Source organism: Stomoxys calcitrans, chromosome 5, assembly GCF_963082655.1.
Source record: "Stomoxys calcitrans chromosome 5, idStoCalc2.1, whole genome shotgun sequence".
In the NCBI taxonomy this organism is placed as follows: domain Eukaryota; kingdom Metazoa; phylum Arthropoda; class Insecta; order Diptera; family Muscidae; genus Stomoxys; species Stomoxys calcitrans.
Window position 1 is genome coordinate 18,950,894 of NC_081556.1, and position 18,950 is coordinate 18,969,843.

The 18,950-nt window shown below is 40.1% G+C and overlaps 1 long non-coding RNA gene and 4 other non-coding genes across 5 annotated transcripts; 4 read left to right on the top strand and 1 right to left on the bottom strand.

Annotated features, from left to right (window-relative positions):
- Positions 1-3,046: 3,046 nt before the first annotated feature.
- On the bottom strand, positions 3,047-18,790 carry LOC131998182 (uncharacterized). Its single transcript, XR_009398636.1, has 3 exons — positions 18,559-18,790; positions 3,362-3,638; positions 3,047-3,278 (listed from the first exon to the last, which is right to left on the bottom strand). It is a non-coding gene; the product is annotated as an uncharacterized LOC131998182 (long non-coding RNA).
- Positions 4,170-4,251, top strand: Trnal-aag (transfer RNA leucine (anticodon AAG)). The gene has a single exon. It is a non-coding gene; the product is annotated as a tRNA-Leu (tRNA).
- Positions 9,535-9,616, top strand: Trnal-aag (transfer RNA leucine (anticodon AAG)). The gene has a single exon. It is a non-coding gene; the product is annotated as a tRNA-Leu (tRNA).
- On the top strand, positions 11,345-11,426 carry Trnal-aag (transfer RNA leucine (anticodon AAG)). Its single transcript has one exon. It is a non-coding gene; the product is annotated as a tRNA-Leu (tRNA).
- On the top strand, positions 12,021-12,102 carry Trnal-aag (transfer RNA leucine (anticodon AAG)). Its single transcript has one exon. It is a non-coding gene; the product is annotated as a tRNA-Leu (tRNA).
- Positions 18,791-18,950: the final 160 nt, after the last annotated feature.

Sequence of the window (18,950 nt, forward strand, 5' to 3'; positions counted from 1 at the left end):
GTATACTTATTTCGTCATTCTGTTTGTAACTTCTCGAAATATCCGTCTAAGACCCCATAAAGTACGACTATATATATTCTTGATCGTCATGATATTTTAGGTCGTTCTAGCCATGTTCGTCCGTCCGTCTGTCTGTCGAAAGCACGCTAACTTTCGGTTGGAATTGTAAATGGGCCATATCGGTCCATGTTTTGATATAGCTGCCATATAAACCGATCTTGGATCTTGACTTCTTGAGCCACTAGGGGGAGCAATTCTTATTGGATTTGGCGGAAATTTTGCAGGAGGTGTTTTGTTATGATTTTTAACAATTGTACTAGGTATGGTTGAAATTGGTTCATAACCTGATGTAGCTGTAATATAAACCGATCTGGGCCTTTGACTTCTTTAGCCTATAGAGGGCACAATTCTTATCCGAATTGGCTAAATTTTTTCATGACGTTTTTCGTTATGATTTCCAACAAATTTGCTGAGTATGGTTGAAATCGGTTCATAACCTGATATAGCTGTCATATAAACCGATCTGGGATCTTGACTTCTTAAGCCTCTAGAGGGTGCAATTTTGTACAACGGCTTTTCACATGACCAAAACACCTGTCAAATATGGTCTGAAGCCGTCTATAGCGTGATATAGCTTCCATATAAACCGATCTGCCTATCTTACTTCTTAAGCCCCCTAAAAGGCGAAATTCTTTTTCGAATTGGCTGAAATTTTACACAATGACTTCCATAGGGTGATTTTATAAGAGCTATAAGGAATTTTTTCAAAAAAAAAAAAAAAACATAAAATTCAGAAAAATTCATAAAATCCTTATTTGTATCGATAGTAAGGTCCATATAATTTAATGTTTGAAGATTATTTCATGCAAACGTTGACTGTGACTGCGCCTCAAATGGTCTATCCGCTTGGTCCAATTTTATCATACTCTTTCCAACATTTCGGCCGGTATCTCACGAATAAATGCTTTAATGTTGCCTTCCAATGCGTCAATTGAAGCGGGCTTGTGTGTATAGACATGAGCTTTAACATAGCTCCACAAAAAATAGTCTAAAGGTGTTAAATCACTCGATTTAGGCGGTCAATTGACCGGCCCTGAGCGTGAAATAAAGTTTTTGTTTGTTTCCCTTTCGAGACGAGCTCAATGATTGGAGATTGCTAATGGAAAAGCAAAGCCAGATATAGCAACACACGCCAACCACTATGGTACGCGTTTCGTCTTTGGTTAGAAGACTTATCAACAATATTAGGTGTGATGGCTTCAATGGCCGTGCGTTGGTATGTTGTATTTGAATCGTATTAATTGCGATAACGCCTCTATTATACAATTACCACGCTCGACAACCCTGTCTATTAGCTGTACACTTTCCCAATGCATGTGTATTTTTTTTTATTTGTTTAAATGTTCACGGAATTCGCCTCTCATAAGTCCATTGTTACGCGTGCTGTGTGGCATGTGGCGTCGTCTTGTTGAAACCACATGCCATGCTAGTTCAGCTTTTGCATTTTGGGCAAAAACAGAGTTGGACATCATCTAACGATAGCACCCACCATTCACAATTACGTTACGATTCGCATCATCTTTGAAGAAGTACGATCCAATGATGCCACTAGTCTATAAACCTCACAAAACTGTGACTTTTTCTGGATGCATTGGTAGCTCTTGCAATGCTTCAGCTTCACGTTTGTGTTGTTTCTTTTCTTTCCACAACGTTTATTATAGAGTCACTTGCACTAACACTGCTTTGGATTCCCACGACAAGATGTGGTGGCTGGTAGCCGTTCAGCGGACTGGCGTGGGGTGGAATACGGCTATCTAAATAGTTGACGGTGCAGTGTGTTTTGAAGATGCCGCGCTGCTGATGATGCGGTGTGATGATGCGGTGTGATGATGCGGTGACGATGATGGTGGTGAAATATGATGACGGCACCATGGTTGTATCTCAGCTGATGTCGACCGCTGTGAAAAACGACCAGAGAGGGATCAACCAACGAGTGCGCAGTAGTATCACAGCCGGTGTGAAAACCGCGGTGTGAAAACGACCAGCGGCGACAGCCGGGGGGAATAACCGACGCTTCCCCTAGTCACGAGAACTGTAGAGTGTTTACTCAGGCAGGCTCTAATAACCCAAGACCAATACCAGATTACTTACAAACAGATAAGTCTTGTTGCCGGTGCGTGAATACGCTTGACCACTTTGATACTTCTATCTGTAAGCCCTCCACCGGCGAACTGCGATGCTGTGCTAATTGCTAGCTCTTTTATACCCTGGAGAGGCACACACCCAGCCATTCACGCACAAAGATCAGCTGTTGATAGTGTTGTCGTATTATTGTGTTCATATCGCCGTAGTGTTGCCACTGCTGCCGTGTTGTGGTATTGCCATTGTTGTTATGTAGGGGTATTGCCATCGCTGGCCGTTAATTTTGTAAATTTCTGTTGTCAAAAACGAGCCAGCGACTTTTGTCCTCACAATACCCATTTCGTGACGTTGGACATTCATGCCCGTTTTGGGGATTTTTGGGGGTGGGGAGGCCCCGTAGACACCTTGAACCAAATTCTTATAACAATTGAGTACACTACTTCCAAACACCTTTCATTTGATACCTATATTGTCCAAATCGGTAACTATCTCTTGTTGAGGGGATTAGGTGGGTGGGGAGGCCCCTCACACACCAAGGAATACATTTTTATATCAGCTTTTTACTCTACTTCTCAAAGCCTTTAACTTGACATCCATATTGTCCCAATCGGTAAATATGTCCTGCTGGGAGGTTTTGGGAGTGGGGAGGCCCCTCAGACACCAAGGAATAAATTTTCAGGTTACATTTGTACTCTTATTTTAAATGCCTTTCATTTGATACCCATATTGCCCAAAGGCGGTAAAAGTGTCCTGTTGGGTGGTGTTTTTGGGTGGGTGCGAGACCCCCCGACACTAAGGGTGACATTTTAATACCAAGTTCGTACTCTACTCTTAAATACCTTTCATTTGATACCCATATTGTGCCAAACGGTAAACATGTCCGTTCGGGTGGGTTTTGGGATGGGGCGTCCCCTCAAGTTATTTAACCACAAAATGTAATACCAACTTCGTCTTTTTGGGCATACAAAATTTAGCTTAAATCGGTGCACACATCTCCGTGATCTGGTGTTTTTGAAAATGAGGGTAAGGGGGAGGGTCCGCCCCCCTTCGTATATGAAAAAATTTAGTACCCTATTTTCACCGGGGGCTCAAACTCTACCATCTGTGAAAATTTTTGGATTCAGCCGTTTTTGAGTCTATATGGAACAGACAAGCAAATAAACAAACAAACAAACGCATCAATTTAATTTTTATAAAATTGAGGAAGTATATACTTCACCTTACAAGGGTGGTACCCTATCTTCGTTACGCCGTGTCAAACATCTCGAGAAATTGGTCTATGACCATATAAAATTTCTACATATATTCTTGATCCCCATGACATTCATGCTAGATAAAGCGATGTCCGTCCGTCTGATGAAAGAGTAAAGCTAGCCGTATTTTCACAAATACTTCCTGATGATGAGTTAGTTTGGTTTGGATTGAAAATAGGCCAAAGCGGTTCATATTCATCGATCGGCTTATATCTCATGTCTGGGGGATTTGGCTTCAGGTGGCTGGCAAACGAATAACGATGTAGTTGTAATTTACTAATAACGATGTAGTTGTAATTTACTAATTTACTAAAATTAATGGTAAATGACAGTGAAAATCTACTGACGGACAGACATGGCTAATACAATCACAGCAAGATGATCGAGAGTTTATATAAGCAGTGCAAAATTTTGAGGTGTTACATATAGAATGACGAGATTAGTGATTATAGATTTTTTTTCTTAGATTCATATACTTAGAATGTAAAAAAGTTTATAAGGCAATCCTAGCGGGCTGGATAATCCGGTTTAGATATCATGGTGTATACAAACACTGTCTAAATGGGATTTATGTAGAAAAATTAAACAACTATTTGATCTGCAAATAAAGCTAATAAACCTTTGCTTAAGATGACTAGTGAACTTGAAGTCTTTGTATTACTTTTAGAGAACATATGTGACCTTCCACTGATATTTGTTCAAAATTTCAAAATATATATCCAAGACTTTTCAAACTAGATAGATAACAAATATGCCTAAAGAATCGTTCTATATGGTAGCGTGGCCGAGCGGTCTAAGGCGCTGGTTTAAGGCACCAGTCTCCTCGGAGGCGTGGGTTCGAATCCCACCGCTGCCATGTTGTAGTAATACTCAATTTTTATCCAAACTTTAGACGATGAACTCTTTATAAGGGATATACCAGGAGAGAAATGGTTGGTAAAATAAATTATTCTAATTGTAACCATTGAGTGGAGCGGACGTGCTTTCATTTCGCTCCTCATAGAAAAATATCCCTATCTCGCAATAGGTACCAATTACTTCAAATTTTAAAGACTTTCGGGAGTAGGCTCAAAATTGACTCCAAAGATCTTACAGCTGCGATGATGGCATCAGACCGTAGCATGTTGTCCACCCCTCCTATAGGTATCGGTGCCTTGGCACCTGTAGTCAAGAGTAATGCTTCAACGCATAACTAGTCGTCAGACTAATTAATGAGGAAGAAGCGGATAAACCAGAGGAATGCGCCGTTCTTCCCAAGTCTTTAAGTAAGGGTGGTGTTTTTCGATTCACATTCAGGCAGCGATAGTGTCAATGAAACCGTCATCACTGTCGAATCGAGAAATGAGTACAGTGGGATGACGGCAGCACTGAGCGAGGGCTTTGCTAAGCTCATAAGAAGACCGAGAAACCAATCAGGGCATGACAAAGGAGTCGTAGGAGTATAGCAGTGCAATCGGGCAAAAGTGCAGAAAGCTGGAAGGGATAGAACTGACATTCCCGACACTTCTACGGAAGCTGGGTAGAGAATCAGATCTCCCGAAAACATAACAGTGCTAAAATTCCAGGCACTTCTACGGAAGCTGGGAAGAGAATCACATCTCCCAAAGAGTGCTAAAATGCTAAAAACGAATAACAGCTCCCCGCTCTCAAGTACTCTGGGAAGACCAAGCCAGCCCTCCTGCAATGGAGAATCCAGACATTGTACTGGGGAGGAAGACAAATTCGAAATAGGACTGAAGGCAACGAGCACGACCCCTGAGTCTTCATGGGGGACTGTGACTTTCAAAGGGATGACACAGCCATCACGAAAGCGGAAGATGGTTGCTAAAAAGGTAAGGAACCGCCCTCTTACGCCAGAATGGCAAGGAAGCACAACAGAGATGAGCTCACATTTGCAGCCATCAATATCGGCAGTGTACCCAGTAGGATTTCACCAGCCCTTTGGTCCCAAATGGAGCATCTGCATACAAATGATGAGCTGCGAGCAATGAGGGGACATCTTTACGTCAACAGAATGTATTGATACCGTCAAAAAGCTCGTTGGAAGTATCCACATTCCCTGGGGAGCAAACCTCGCGCTTGTGAGAAATATGGACATTCCCCAGTTCACAAAGGCGACGGTCTTCATCAAGGATGTGGGCACCGAAATCGCAACGGAACGTATGATGGAAGTCTTAAACAAGCAAAATAAAGATTTGATCGTGCAGAAATGGGTGGTCTTACACCGCGAGAAGAAGGAGGAAGGAATTCTCTTTGTGGTGGCCAAGTTTGGCTAAGACTGAAGGCATAGAGTAACTATGGGACCAAATACGTCTTTTTCAAAATTAGGAAGACTAGGAAAGGCAAATATCTTCAATATTAAGTCAGGAAACTCAATAAAGCCTAACGAGCAGGGTACCATCGACGAGACAATAACCGACTCTTTTAATATTGGGAAGAATGGGATAAGCAAAGATCCTAATACCAAAACTTCAGACAGTGAAGGGACGAGAGACTCAATACATAGATCTAAGATGGTCATGTTAAGGGCATGTGGGGAAAATGATGAGGCATTAAAGTTTTTCCTATGTCATTGCCCTGCTTTCTCGGCTAACAGACGCCGGTATTTATGTGGGGATACAATACCAGACATGAACCAACTTAGAGGCGTGGTATGAAAAACAATTAGGGATTTTGTAAGAAGCATGGAATTTCTACCTTAGATTTTTTTCGGGTTACTTTTTTTGTATTTCGAGCGCACAACAACCCGCTTACTGGCTTAGGTGTATGTCCGTAGTGGCATAAGACGGATTTATATCCGCTCCCTCTTTTCAACCTTACCTAAAATAAAATATTTGTAACGAGTTTGACTTGTCTAGAGGAAGCACAGCATTATATTTAGGTTAGGATAGGTTTTTAGGTGGCAGTCTGCCATCAGTCTCACTTAGACGTTTTCATCCACTGTGATACCACAGTAACGGAAGAACGAAGATGCCTTCTAACTCCTACCGATGCAGTTGTTGTTGTAACAGTGTGTTGTGTTCTAGCTTTCGTCTGCTTAATTCTGTTGAATAGCCAGATGCGGATTCTTAAAATGGAATGGGAGGCGGTGGTTTTCCAAGGACCACATTCACCCGATAGCTATTTATTGCATCTGCTACCGTGTTGGGATGAATGTTGTCTAGCTCATGGCTGCGGAGTCCCTCCGACCCCTGGTCGGAGTCGGATAGCGGTTCTAGCGTGCTCAACACCGAACCGAACTCCGACTCCGTCTCAATAGACCGACATCCGTCTCAACACCTCGACTCCGCAACCCTGGTCTAGACTCTGCAGTCTATGCCGCTTGATCTAGACGTTCTCTCTTGTAGCGCTGAACCTCTGGCTCTAGATTATGTATTGAGTTGCCCAAAAAGTAATTGCGGATTTTTCGTATAGTCGGCGTTGACAAATTTTTTCACAGCTTGTGACTCTGTAATTGCATTCTTTCTTCTGTCAGTTATCAGCTGTTGCTTTTAGCTTGCTTTAGAAAAAAAGTGTAAAAAAGTATATTTGATTAAAGTTCATTCCAAGTTTTATTAAAAATGCATTTACTTTCTTTTAAAAAATCCGCAATTACTTTTTGGGCAACCCAAATTTCAGGGATTGGCCCTGCTTATTAATGTTGGTACTACCCACGAAATTTTATGACAATTCGCATCCTATAAGTACCTCATTTCTTGTCTGCATTGCCTTTGCCATGTAGGGTTTTGCTATGACTTCCAACAACAGTACCAAGTACGGTCCAAATTGGTCTATAACCTGATGTAGCTCCCATATAAACCGATCTCCCGTTTTGACTTCTTGAGCCCTTACAAGCCGCAGTTTTTGTCCGATTTGGCTGAAATTTTGCATGTGGTGTTCTGTTATGACTTTCAAGAACTGTGTTAAGTACGGTCCGAATCGGTTTATAACCTGATATAGCTCCCATATATCCTTCACATTAATTCTAACCACTTGTTTTTATCCTCTCTTACTGCCGGAACTACTATAACGAATTTTTTTCTTGATTTTTCCAGGAACTAAAGTTACTGAACGCTTTCATCGACATTTCGTCATTGGTAAGTACCCTGTATTTTTTGTTGAATAGCAAGTAATTGTAAATGGGCCAAATCGGTCCATGTTTTGATAAAACTGCCATATAAACCGATATTGGGTCTTGACTTCTTGAGCCTCTAGAGGGCGCAATTCTCGTCCGATTTGACTAAAATCTTGCACGTAGTGTTTTGGTATCACTTCCAACAACTGTGTTAAGTACGCTTTAAATCGGTTCATAATCTGGTACAGCTGTCATATAAACCGATCTTGGGTCTTGACTTCTTGATCCTCTAGTGGGCGCAATTCTCATCCGATTTGGCTGAGATTCTGTATGAGGTGTTTTGTTATAATTTGTTGGGGAGGCCCCGTAAACACCTTGGACCAAATTCTTATAACAGTTGAGTACACAACTTCCAAACATCTTTCATTTGATACCTATATTGTCCAAATCGGTAACTATCTCTGTTGAGAGGTATAGGTGGGTGGGGGGCGCCTCAGACATCAAAGAATACATTTTTATATCAACTTTTTATTCTACTTCTCAAAACCTTAAACTTAATATCCATATTGTCCCAATCGGTAAATATGTCCTGCTGGGGGGTTTTGGGGGGTGGCGAGGCCCCTCAGACACCAAGGAATAAGGTTTTAGGTTACATTTGTACTCTTATTTTAAATACCTTTCATTTGATACTCATATTGCCCAAAGGCGGCTGTTGGGTTGTTTTTTTTTTTTTTTGGGGGGGGGGGGGGTGTGGGGTGGGGGGTGGAAGTTCGTACTCTACTCTTAAATACCTTTCATTTGATACCCATATTGTCCCAATCGGTAAACATGTCCGTTCGGGTTGATTTTGGGATGGGGCGTCCCTCTAAGTTATTTAACCTCAATATGTAATACCAACTTCATCTTTTTAGGCATACAAAATTTAGCTTAAATCGGTGCAGACATCTCCACTATCTAGCGTTTTTGATTGGCTGAAATTTTGTATGCGGTGTTTTGTTATAACTTCCGCTAATCGCTATATAACCTGATATAGCTGTCATATAAACCGATCTGGGTATCTTGATTTCTTAATCCTCTAGAGGGCGCAATTCTCATCCGATTTGGAAGAAATTTTGTACAACGGCTTCTCTCATGACCTTCAACATACTTCTCTAATATGGTCTGAATTGATAAATAGCTTGATAAAGCTCTTATATAAACCGATCTCCCGATTTTGCTTCTTGAGCCCCTATAAAGCGCAATTCTTATCCGAATGAACTGAAATATAACACAATGGCTTCTACAAACTTCAGCATTCATTTATGGTCCGAATCGGACTATAACTTGATATAGCTCCAATAGCATAATAGTTCTTACTCAATATTCTTTGTTTACCTAAAAAGAGATACCGCGCATAGAACTCGACAAATGCGTTCCATGGTGGAGGGTATATAAGATTCGGCCCGGATGAGCACGATCTTACTTGTTTTCTCTGATTTTTTATATGTACTGCAGTGGTCTTAATTGAATATGGGGTTTGCTGGCTATATCTTGTTTATATTACCTAATTTTATCTCTTGAGGACATAGAAGACATATTTTCTATCTATTTTCGATGTAGCCTCTTTGAGGGCTCACTAGTCGTGTTTTTCACCCGATCTCGCTTAAATTTTTATCCATAGGGTAACACATAGATTCGTTATTTCATATTCATATGTCTCATAATGTAGGGGCTCTCCAGACTTCAGTTTATGAGCACCTGTGCAAACAATGTTTGGTTATGATTCGACTGTACTTTCAAGGCAGCAATTCTATTTGAACTTGCCAAACACTATGCATGGCAAGGGGGTATAAAAGGATGACCCAGATGAACATAACGGGCCTGTAACTATTCATCGCATAACGATAGGAGTGGCATTTCATAACGATTACTGTTCAAATATATCAATCCATCATAATAAGAAACCCCCGGACTTGGCGTCAACATAAGATTTCCGGCAGATGTATGGTGGTGAGCATTCAAAATTTGTATGGGCTGAACATTTGCCTTATAGATAAAACATCTTATCCCACAAAATCTTTTGGATATATAATTTATGTGGCATAAGGTAGCGTGGCCGAGCGGTCTAAGGCGCTGGTTTAAGGCACCAGTCTCTTCGGGGGCGTGGGTTCGAATCCCACCGCTGCCAAGATATTTTGATCCTATTAAAAAGATTTTAGGTTTTTTTCAAGACTTTGTCCACATTTTTATAGCGATTTTGTAATATGTTGGTTGGGTTTAGCTAGGGTGATCAAAAAACCGATTTCCCTAAATCCGGATTTCGAACTGTTCAAAAAATAAGCTTTTTTAGAAAACTGGTCGAAATCTTTGAGATTTTTAAAAAACCGGTTAAACCAATTATTTCTCTAGAAAAATTAATCCTTTTACAATGTTATAAAAAATGCTTAGATGAGGTTAAAAGTCGATCAGCATATCTTTTCACAGTTTCTGAGACAACATCTAACGAAATGTGTTTCACTAAAATTTAGCTGAAAAAAAAAAAGTTATATGAAATTTTCCCAAAAAAAAAAATTTTGAATAAAATGTTCTCCCAAGTCCATAAATCAGTGAATTTTTCTATAAAGACAAAATTTTAATCAAATTTTCTGTAAAGACAACATTTTAATAAAATTATTTCTTAAGACAAAATTTCAATAGAAAGTTCTCTTAAGATAAAATATTTATCTAATTTACGTTAAAGTGTTTTGTAACTCTTAAAAATATTAATGAAATTTTGAAAGAAATTTTTGAAGAAATTTTTCTAGAACAAATTTTTTCAAAAGACAAAATTTTGTTTTGAAATCATAACAGATTTTAATTAAATTTTCTGTAAAAACAAGAATTTTTTCATAGAAAAAATTTGAATGGAATTTGGATTAAATCGACCTGTCCTATTTATGGAGATGGGCGATGGGTAAATACCCGAGTACTTACACATTTATACCCAAAAGATGGGAATTTACAATTTTGCAGATATGTTGCGTATAAAAACATTTTTCAAAAAATTTTTGATGAAATTTTATCGAAATAGGATGAACAATGCTCCTTTTATAGTCTCATTACACAACATCGGGAGATCAGTCTATATAACAGCTATATCCAAATATAGTCCGATCTAGACGATATTCAAAAGAAAGGTTTAGAAGGGTACCGGAAGTCGCTGTGCCAAATTTCATTAAAATAGAATGAAAAATGCTTCTTTTATAGGCTCATTACACAATATAGGGAGATCGGTATATATGACAGCTATATCCAAATATGGTCCGATCTGGAATGCGTAGGGGTCTACCAGAACACACTGTGTGCCAAATTTCATCATATTCGGGTAATAAATGGATCTTTTATGTCCTCAAAACTCTTTATCGGGAGATCGGGTGGGCGATCTAAGGGCAGCTATATCCAAATATAGTTCGATCTGAACCGCACTCCATAGAAATGAATAGGGGTCTACCAGAACTAACTGTGCCAACTTTCATCGAAATCGGATGAAAAATGACCAATTTATTGCATCAAGACTTTAAGTCTGGAGATCGGTCTACATAGCGACTATATATAAGTAAAATCCGATTTTATAAGATCTGAAGAACAGGTTTATATACAAAGAATACGAAATCATGAAAACATTTTTGAAAAATATTTTCATACCCAAGGTAGCAGGAAAATTATAAATACCCAAAACAAGGTATTTATTGGGTATTTACCCAATAAATACCCAAGCGTTGGGTATTTACCGGGTAGAAAGCCATCTCAACCTATTTACAATCTTGGCCGACCTTCATAAATATAGGGTAGTTGTAAAATATTAGGACGAACAGTGAGCATGTGAGCAAATGTCACACGATTTATGAGGCATAAAATAATCTCATCCATTTGCGGTGGTAGCGTGGCCGAGCGGTCTAAGGCGCTGGTTTAAGGCACCAGTCTCTTCGGAGGCGTGGGTTCGAATCCCACCGCTGCCAAAAAGTTTTTTAAACCGATTATTCTAAAATGTTTATAAAGTCTTGACCATGAGAGATACAGTATGTGACTCATCTCATAGTTGGGAGTTTAGCCAATTGGAAATATAAGAGGCTGTATCCTATAGGGTAACTTATAAGTCCGCATTCTGGGGAGGGGGCCTAAAACCCATTGAAAAGCAATAAAAGAAGCTAATTTTCCCCCCAAAAATAGGATTTTCAGACTATCCTGGGTATGGCGGGATTTGGGATAATCATATTCTGTTGAAGAAAAGCTTCCCCAATGACCTTTCCAAGATTATGTCTGTGACATTAGCAGATATTTTGTGGTCTATGCAAGGCTATAGACATTATGACATATATAGCTCTTGGCAATAAGAATTCTAATCAGCATACTTCACAAAATACTAAGATTGAGACCATAATCAATTTTTACGAAGGGAGTGGAATAACATCCTGCCATGATTCTCAAATTTTGGATGTTTTGGAAAAACACTTGGCAAGGATCCAAATTTTGTTTTTTTAAATATTTTGTTTGTAAGTGATAACTAATTTTTCTTATAATTCTATTTTGATCAAACATTAGTACAATAGTGGGGTAGCGTGGCCGAGCGGTCTAAGGCGCTGGTTTAAGGCACCAGTCTCTTCGGAGGCGTGGGTTCGAATCCCACCGCTGCCAAGATATTTTGACTTTAAGATCATATCGGAAGATATATTAAAAACCCTATGATCGGAAAATCAGTTAATGTGGAAAAATTATGTGGGTGTTGGAGTGCTTAAACATAATTCTTCATGTATCATATTTCCATAACAACGGGATAAGACGAAGACTTCAAGGGTTTCAAAAAATCAAATCGGAAGATCGGTTTATAGCATATAGAAACAAACATGGTCCATTAAGAATCTAAACCTACTTAAATTCCTCAACAATATGTGCAAAATTTCAGCCAAATCGCGTAAGAATTGCACCCATTAGAAGCTCAAGGAGTCTATCGGATAGGAATTGCGCCCATTAGAAGCTCAAGAAGTTAAGACAAAAGATCAGTTTAAACGGCTGCTATGTCAAAGCATGATCCCATTTGGCCCATTTATAATCCCAAACGATCTATACTAATTTGATCAAAATTTCAATTTCAATTTGGACAGACAGACGGGCGGACGAACATGGCTAGATCGACTTATTATATCATGACAAGCAAGAATATGTATACTTCATGGGATCTTAGACGCATATGTCGAGGTGTTACAGACGAATTGATGAAATTAATATACCCTCATCCTGCATGAACGTAGGAGGTCGCAGTAGAAGAAGCCATTGCGCAAAATTTAAGCCTTAGCGGATATGAATTGTGCCCTACAGGGGCTCAAGAAGTAGATTCAGGAGTTTGGTCTATATAAGCGTATGGTGGAGGTAAAAGAAAGTCATTGTGCAAAATATGAGCCAAATAGGATAACAACTGCTCTTTCTAGGAGCTAAAAAAGTACAGAAGACAATACTTGTGCATTTAAGCGAAATTCTGTTGTATGGGAGCTCAAGAAGTACACTTATGAGAGGTGTATCAGGTTATGCACCGATTCGGACCATACTTGGCCAGTATATTGGAGGTTTTAGGAGAAGTAATTGCGCCAAATATAAGCCAAATGGATAAGAACTGCACCATCTAGCAGATCAAGTACAATTTGTAGTTCGGTCTATATGGGATGCAATCAGGTTATGAACCGATTCAGATCGTACTTGGCATGGATGTTCAAGGTTATAGATGTCAATGTGGAAAACTTCAGCCAAATCAGATAAAAATTGCTACCTTCAATGGCTTAAGAAGTTTTATGGTCGATCGCTTTATATGGGGGCTATATCCAAATCTGCCTTGGGGTCATGCGATAATTGTGAGCATCACACGGGCTGAAATTTTGAGCTCCGACTTGTGTTGTATTCATTGTTGTGACGGGGCGCGTCCAGATAGTGAAAAGCTTCCCATATAGTGGAGTAGCTGCAAATGCGGCCGCGGACAGTCATCGATTTCGAGAGGAGAGTATCAGTGAGGGGTCAGATGGCACTGACTGTTACTTAAATACTGAGTGCTAATGATATCCGAAATGAAAAGGCGAGTGATTGGCGTCTTCAAATAACCAATGACCAACATCAGTTTCTGTTCTCAGACAGACTTCCCTAACGTTGTCGAAATACGCAAACGAAAAAATTTCCATAATCTGCTGATCTGGGCTCTTTATAGAAGCTAATAGCATACCACCCAATTGATATCATTGCTCCAACTCTATATTTGCTCTGCTCATGCTCTGCGTCCAAAGCATGAGAGCAGTGTAAATACCGAGTGGTGAGTAATGATATCGGTTGGGTGGTGTGCCATTAACTTAGAGAAGGTGCAGTATTCACATTGGCGGATATATTGGAGAAGTACAAGGCAGATATTACCGCCTTACAGGAAGTGCGATGAATAGGCAATGGCGTCAGAACAACACCAAACGGTGTCGAACTATACTAAAATCCCATAACACGAGGGCATGAATTTGGCTGTGGATTTGTGGTTATTCGGAGACTGAAAAACATTGTCTCCAGCTTTATTCTGGTGGACGAAAGGCTAGCCAAAATCCGCATAAAGCCAAATATTTCAACATAAATCTTATTTGTGCTCATGCCCCGATAGTGGGTAGAGGCAATTAGATTTCGCTGCGGCAAAAAACGTGGCAGTAAACAGCTCCAGGTTTCAACATAAACAAATTCACACAGCCATATGGTTGCCCCAGATCAAGAAGTAAGGCATCAAATTGATCACGTTGTGATAGAGGGAAGGCATTAATCCGATGCAGATATAACTGCATATGCACCGATATGGACCTTGTGCAACTTACGGAGGCCACCGTGGCGCAGAGGTTAGCATGTTCGCCTATGAAGCTGAACGCCTGGGTTTAAAACCCGGCGTGAACATCAGAAACATTTTTCAGCGGTGGTTATCCCCTTATTAATGCTGGCTATATTTTTGAGGTATCCTGCCATGTTAAAACTTCTATACCAAGTGGGGTTGTTATGGGGGACGCCGTTCAAACTCGGCATAAAAAAGGAGGCCCTTACCATTGAGCTTAAATATTAATCAGACTGCACTCATTGATATGAGAGAAGTGTCACCTGTTTCTAAAAGGAATGTTCATTAGAAGTTTAGTAGAAGTAGTAGTGCAACTGTTCCAGATAGATTAATAGATGAAGCTTCACGTAAACCTTTCCTTCAATATGACTTTTTAAGCCCCTAGAAGCTTCAAGCAATTTCGATTGTTTTTCTTACAAACAAATCACAAATTATATGATAAAATTGGTTTAAATTTTTAGTAGTATCCATGGTAGTGGGAAAATCGCTTTTGGCTATTATCCTTAACACCTTGTCGCTCTATCCAATGCCTTCTATACTCGCCCCTAAATCTATGCATCATTTTATGTTTTCTCCCTCTCCCAGCCTTTGTTTATGCTAACATTTTCCTAATAAATATATCTTCGCCATTTGCTTTTCATAGAAGCCATGATTTATTTTGCATTCGATAGTCTTGTATATGTATCATTGGGTGTTGCCACCCTCTGCAGCTGCTATGCAATTTCCTTGCAGGGATTTCCACTATGTCATTCAGTATCCACCAATGGCAATGACTTGGTGTCAAGCAATGCCATAAACTTTGCTAGACCAACCATAACCGGAAGCACTTTTGATGTTTGCGTTAAGATAGTGTCAATTTGTGTCACTTGATAAATGACTTTAAATTATGTCTAGCCTCTAGGTGGTGGTTGTGGCAGGGTTCGCATATAAATTCAGCAGCCAACTTTCAGGCGTGTTTTTACTGATGCAACACCAACAGCAAACACTTCGACGTGTATGCATGGCTCTTAATTAAGTTACATTCAAATGTGAAAAAATTTCAGGACTTTGCATAGCAAGCCAAAACAAACTGACAAACAAAGCAGGGACCTTTTCTCCCTTAAGGCACAACCTCAAGACATGATGAGATGATGATGGTTCAGCAACTGTAAATGTTGCATGGCCACACGGGACGTTGGCCAACATCAATTTTGATGGTAAAAGCGCTCCTTTGTTAATGCTCCAGCAAATGGCAAATGTCAAATGCCAGGTATGTGATGTGTGATCACCATCATCATCATCAGCATCATTGACAAAAGGCATCCTCTGGATGGAAGTGGCTATGCTGGCCATATGGATGTGGACATGTTGCTTATCCATCAATGTCTTATTTAATAGAAATTGCATGCGGGCTGGCATGCTGCTGCTTAAGGAAATTAAAAGATCGTTTGTTTGCATAGCAAATGCCAATTCTCTAGTCCTCCCTCTCTCTCTCTCTCTCTCTTCCTCTCTACCATTCTATGTCACGGCATCCTTTTTGAAAATAAACTCCTTTAGCCTGTGTTGAGTTCAATTCACACTAAGGACATTTGGTAAATTTTTAAACATTTTCCAATAAATTTTATTGCATGTTGCATTCTTAACATAACACGAACGTGACCTCAACTTTGCGGATGTGCTTTTCGGTTAGCACTTTTACGTAAATTTTAAATTCGTATTTGTCTAGTCGGGTTTTATGAACGTTTATCGCTGAGTTCTTTGGAGAACTGGTGGGGGTGTACGGAGTTCACATATTTGGTATGCATAGAAAGGCATGCCTTGATTAAGAAACGGGGCAAAAAAGGACATTGTGGTTGCCAAGCATGAGCAGCAAAAGAAAATTAAATTTTGTCTGGTTTCCGTTGTATGTTGACGGTTTTTTAATAGAAATTATTTTAATTTTTCTTTGCAGGGCATGCATTTAGGCTGTAGGAAGTCATTGTAAGAAAATGTTGCATACATTTGGGTGACATTGGTTGTACAATTTTAAATAGATATGAAGAAATTGTTAAAAAAGGAGAATATAAGGATATTTGAAAGCTTTTGCAGTTAAAACAGATTTTGGATGACCTTAGGTCAACAAACTTTAATCTGGGGACCGTTTTATATGTAGGCTATATCTATTTACTTCTAATTTGGTTTGCCTCTTAGGGTGAGGATAATTTTCTGTCTTTCGAGATGAGATTAATGTACGAAATTACTCACATTTTTTTGTTGGGCATACACTAAGGCTGAAGGAATTGATTGTAAGAAAGTGTTGCATACATTTGGGTAACATTGGTTTGGAAGTTAATAAGGATGTGTATTACACACGGCTCAAGGAATACAATAAAATTGCTAGAGCGGCAAAACGTGTCTTCTGGAAGCTTTTCTGCGAACAGGTCGATAGCGTTAATGACAACGCCAAGTTAAAAAATTTTCTCTCAAAAACCCATGTCCAAACTGAAACTTTAGTAGACGACATGGGAGTGAGAGCAGAGACAACGGAGGACATGTTGAGGCTTTTGATGAAGCCCCATTTTCCACAGGATACGACGGGACTCACGGAGACACCGGAATCTTTGAATTATGATGGTTATCGAAGGCTTCTCATAACGGAATTTGTGGTCAAGAAAGCCTTGAGGAGCTTTAAACCTTTTAAGCCACCCGGACCCGATGGAATATTTCCGGTGTTACTGCAGAAGAAGGCAGACTATCTGGCGCCCCATCTTGCCAATATTTTCACAGCATGCCTTACCCTTAGGGACTTACACATACTCCGAAAGCCTGGCGGGAGGCAAGGGAGGTATTTATACCCCAGCCCGGCAAAGCAAGTTATTCGACACCAATGGCCTACAGGACTATAAACCTTATGTGCTTTCTACTCAAAGCCATGGAACGTATTGTGGACACCATAATAAAGGGTAGGACATCCAGCGAACAGCTCAAATACAAACAGCATGCCTATCTCAAGCGAAGGTCGGTGAAGACTGCCCTGCACGAGGTTGGGCCTAACATAGAAGAATCCTTTGATGCCAAAACGTACACACTGATACAATGCTTAGACCCGTACCGGGTGGACCTGGTCCCTAGAGACTGGGTAAACCATATGCTAAAGAACAGGTGGATAAATTATGTGTCCCATGACATAAACATAACAGGGAAAGTGGCACAAGGCACGCCACTGGGGAGCATTTTATCGCCACTCCTATGGGTGACCCCCATAAATGAACTATTACGGATGCTGATTGAGGAGGGTTTTGAACCAGTCTGCTACGCTGACGATGTTGTTACTGGGCTAGACCCAGAGATATCAATTACAACCTAGAGAAGACTGAAATATGCGTGTTTACGAGGAAGACCAAGGTGGGCCAATTTTACGTGCCACTTTTCCTCCATAAGACGATTTCGATTTCTGACAAGATCAAATACTTAGGTGTGATGTTGGACAAGAAACTGAATTGGAAGTGTCAGGTTCGGGAGCGTACTGAGAAGGCTCACAGATGTTAGGCACTATGTAGACGGGCCGTGACTCGAAAAGGGGCCTGAATCCGAGGATAATCCACTGACTCTACATGAGCGTGATAAGACCAACACTTACTTACGCCTCAGTAGCTTGGTGGGCTGCTATGGAAAAAAAGTGCAACATAAGAACCTTACAACAGGTTCAGAGAACATGTTGTCTTGGCATAGGCGGAGCGATGAGGACCATGCCCACTAGGGCACTGGAGACTATTATAGATATCCGACCCATTGACATACAGAATAAATGTCAGGCAGCCGCTGCGGCTATGAGACTTAAGATGATGGGAGAATGGATTGAGGATGGGAGCTGCTCATACCATCGCGGTATAATCGAGGTGACGATAGGAAACCTGGAAGGAAGGGGAGATGTTTCCGATCGGTTACCTGAGATGAACCTTGAAGTCGAGTGCGACGCACTGCTGCCATCGGCACAGTCTTGGATTGACGGAAACCCAGTATTGCCATCTGGAAGATCATGTTACACGGATGGTTGAAAGCCAGAGGACAGAGTGGGTCTGGGGGCCCACTCTGAGATCAATTTTTATTTGATTCGGTTAGACTGAAAATAGCACTGATCTATTCTTGTTATTCCTCATAAATCATTCCTCCACTCCACCTTAATGTTACAAATTGTTTTTGCTTATTAAACTTAATACCCCACCATTCATTTGAAAAAAAAAATTTATATGAAGTTGTAAAAAATTTGCTACATTTTTGTTAGATTCACGTACCTTACTCTCTCTCTCACTCTCTGAAGATGGTGGTATGGTGAACGCATGACATTTCCATTCGGTCACACACGTCTTTCACGGCACTTAAGTGACATTTGCTTTTATTTGTGCGCGTTAATGTTGATGGCGATAGTTTCAAAATCGTCGTATATTTCAATGCAAGTTTTTGCTAGAGTCGACTTCTTCAACACCCCATGCTCACTAGCAGAAAATACTTTTTAAGAAGCATCATTTGTCATAATGAATACTTTTGACATTTTCCTTTTACTTTAGCACTAAAAAAAAAATAAAGTCATATGAAAAGTCCTTAGATCATAATGTGGAAGCATTTAGAAATGTCATTTGACAGAAAAACCAAGGGTATATAAAACGAAAAAAAATTTGAAAAAATT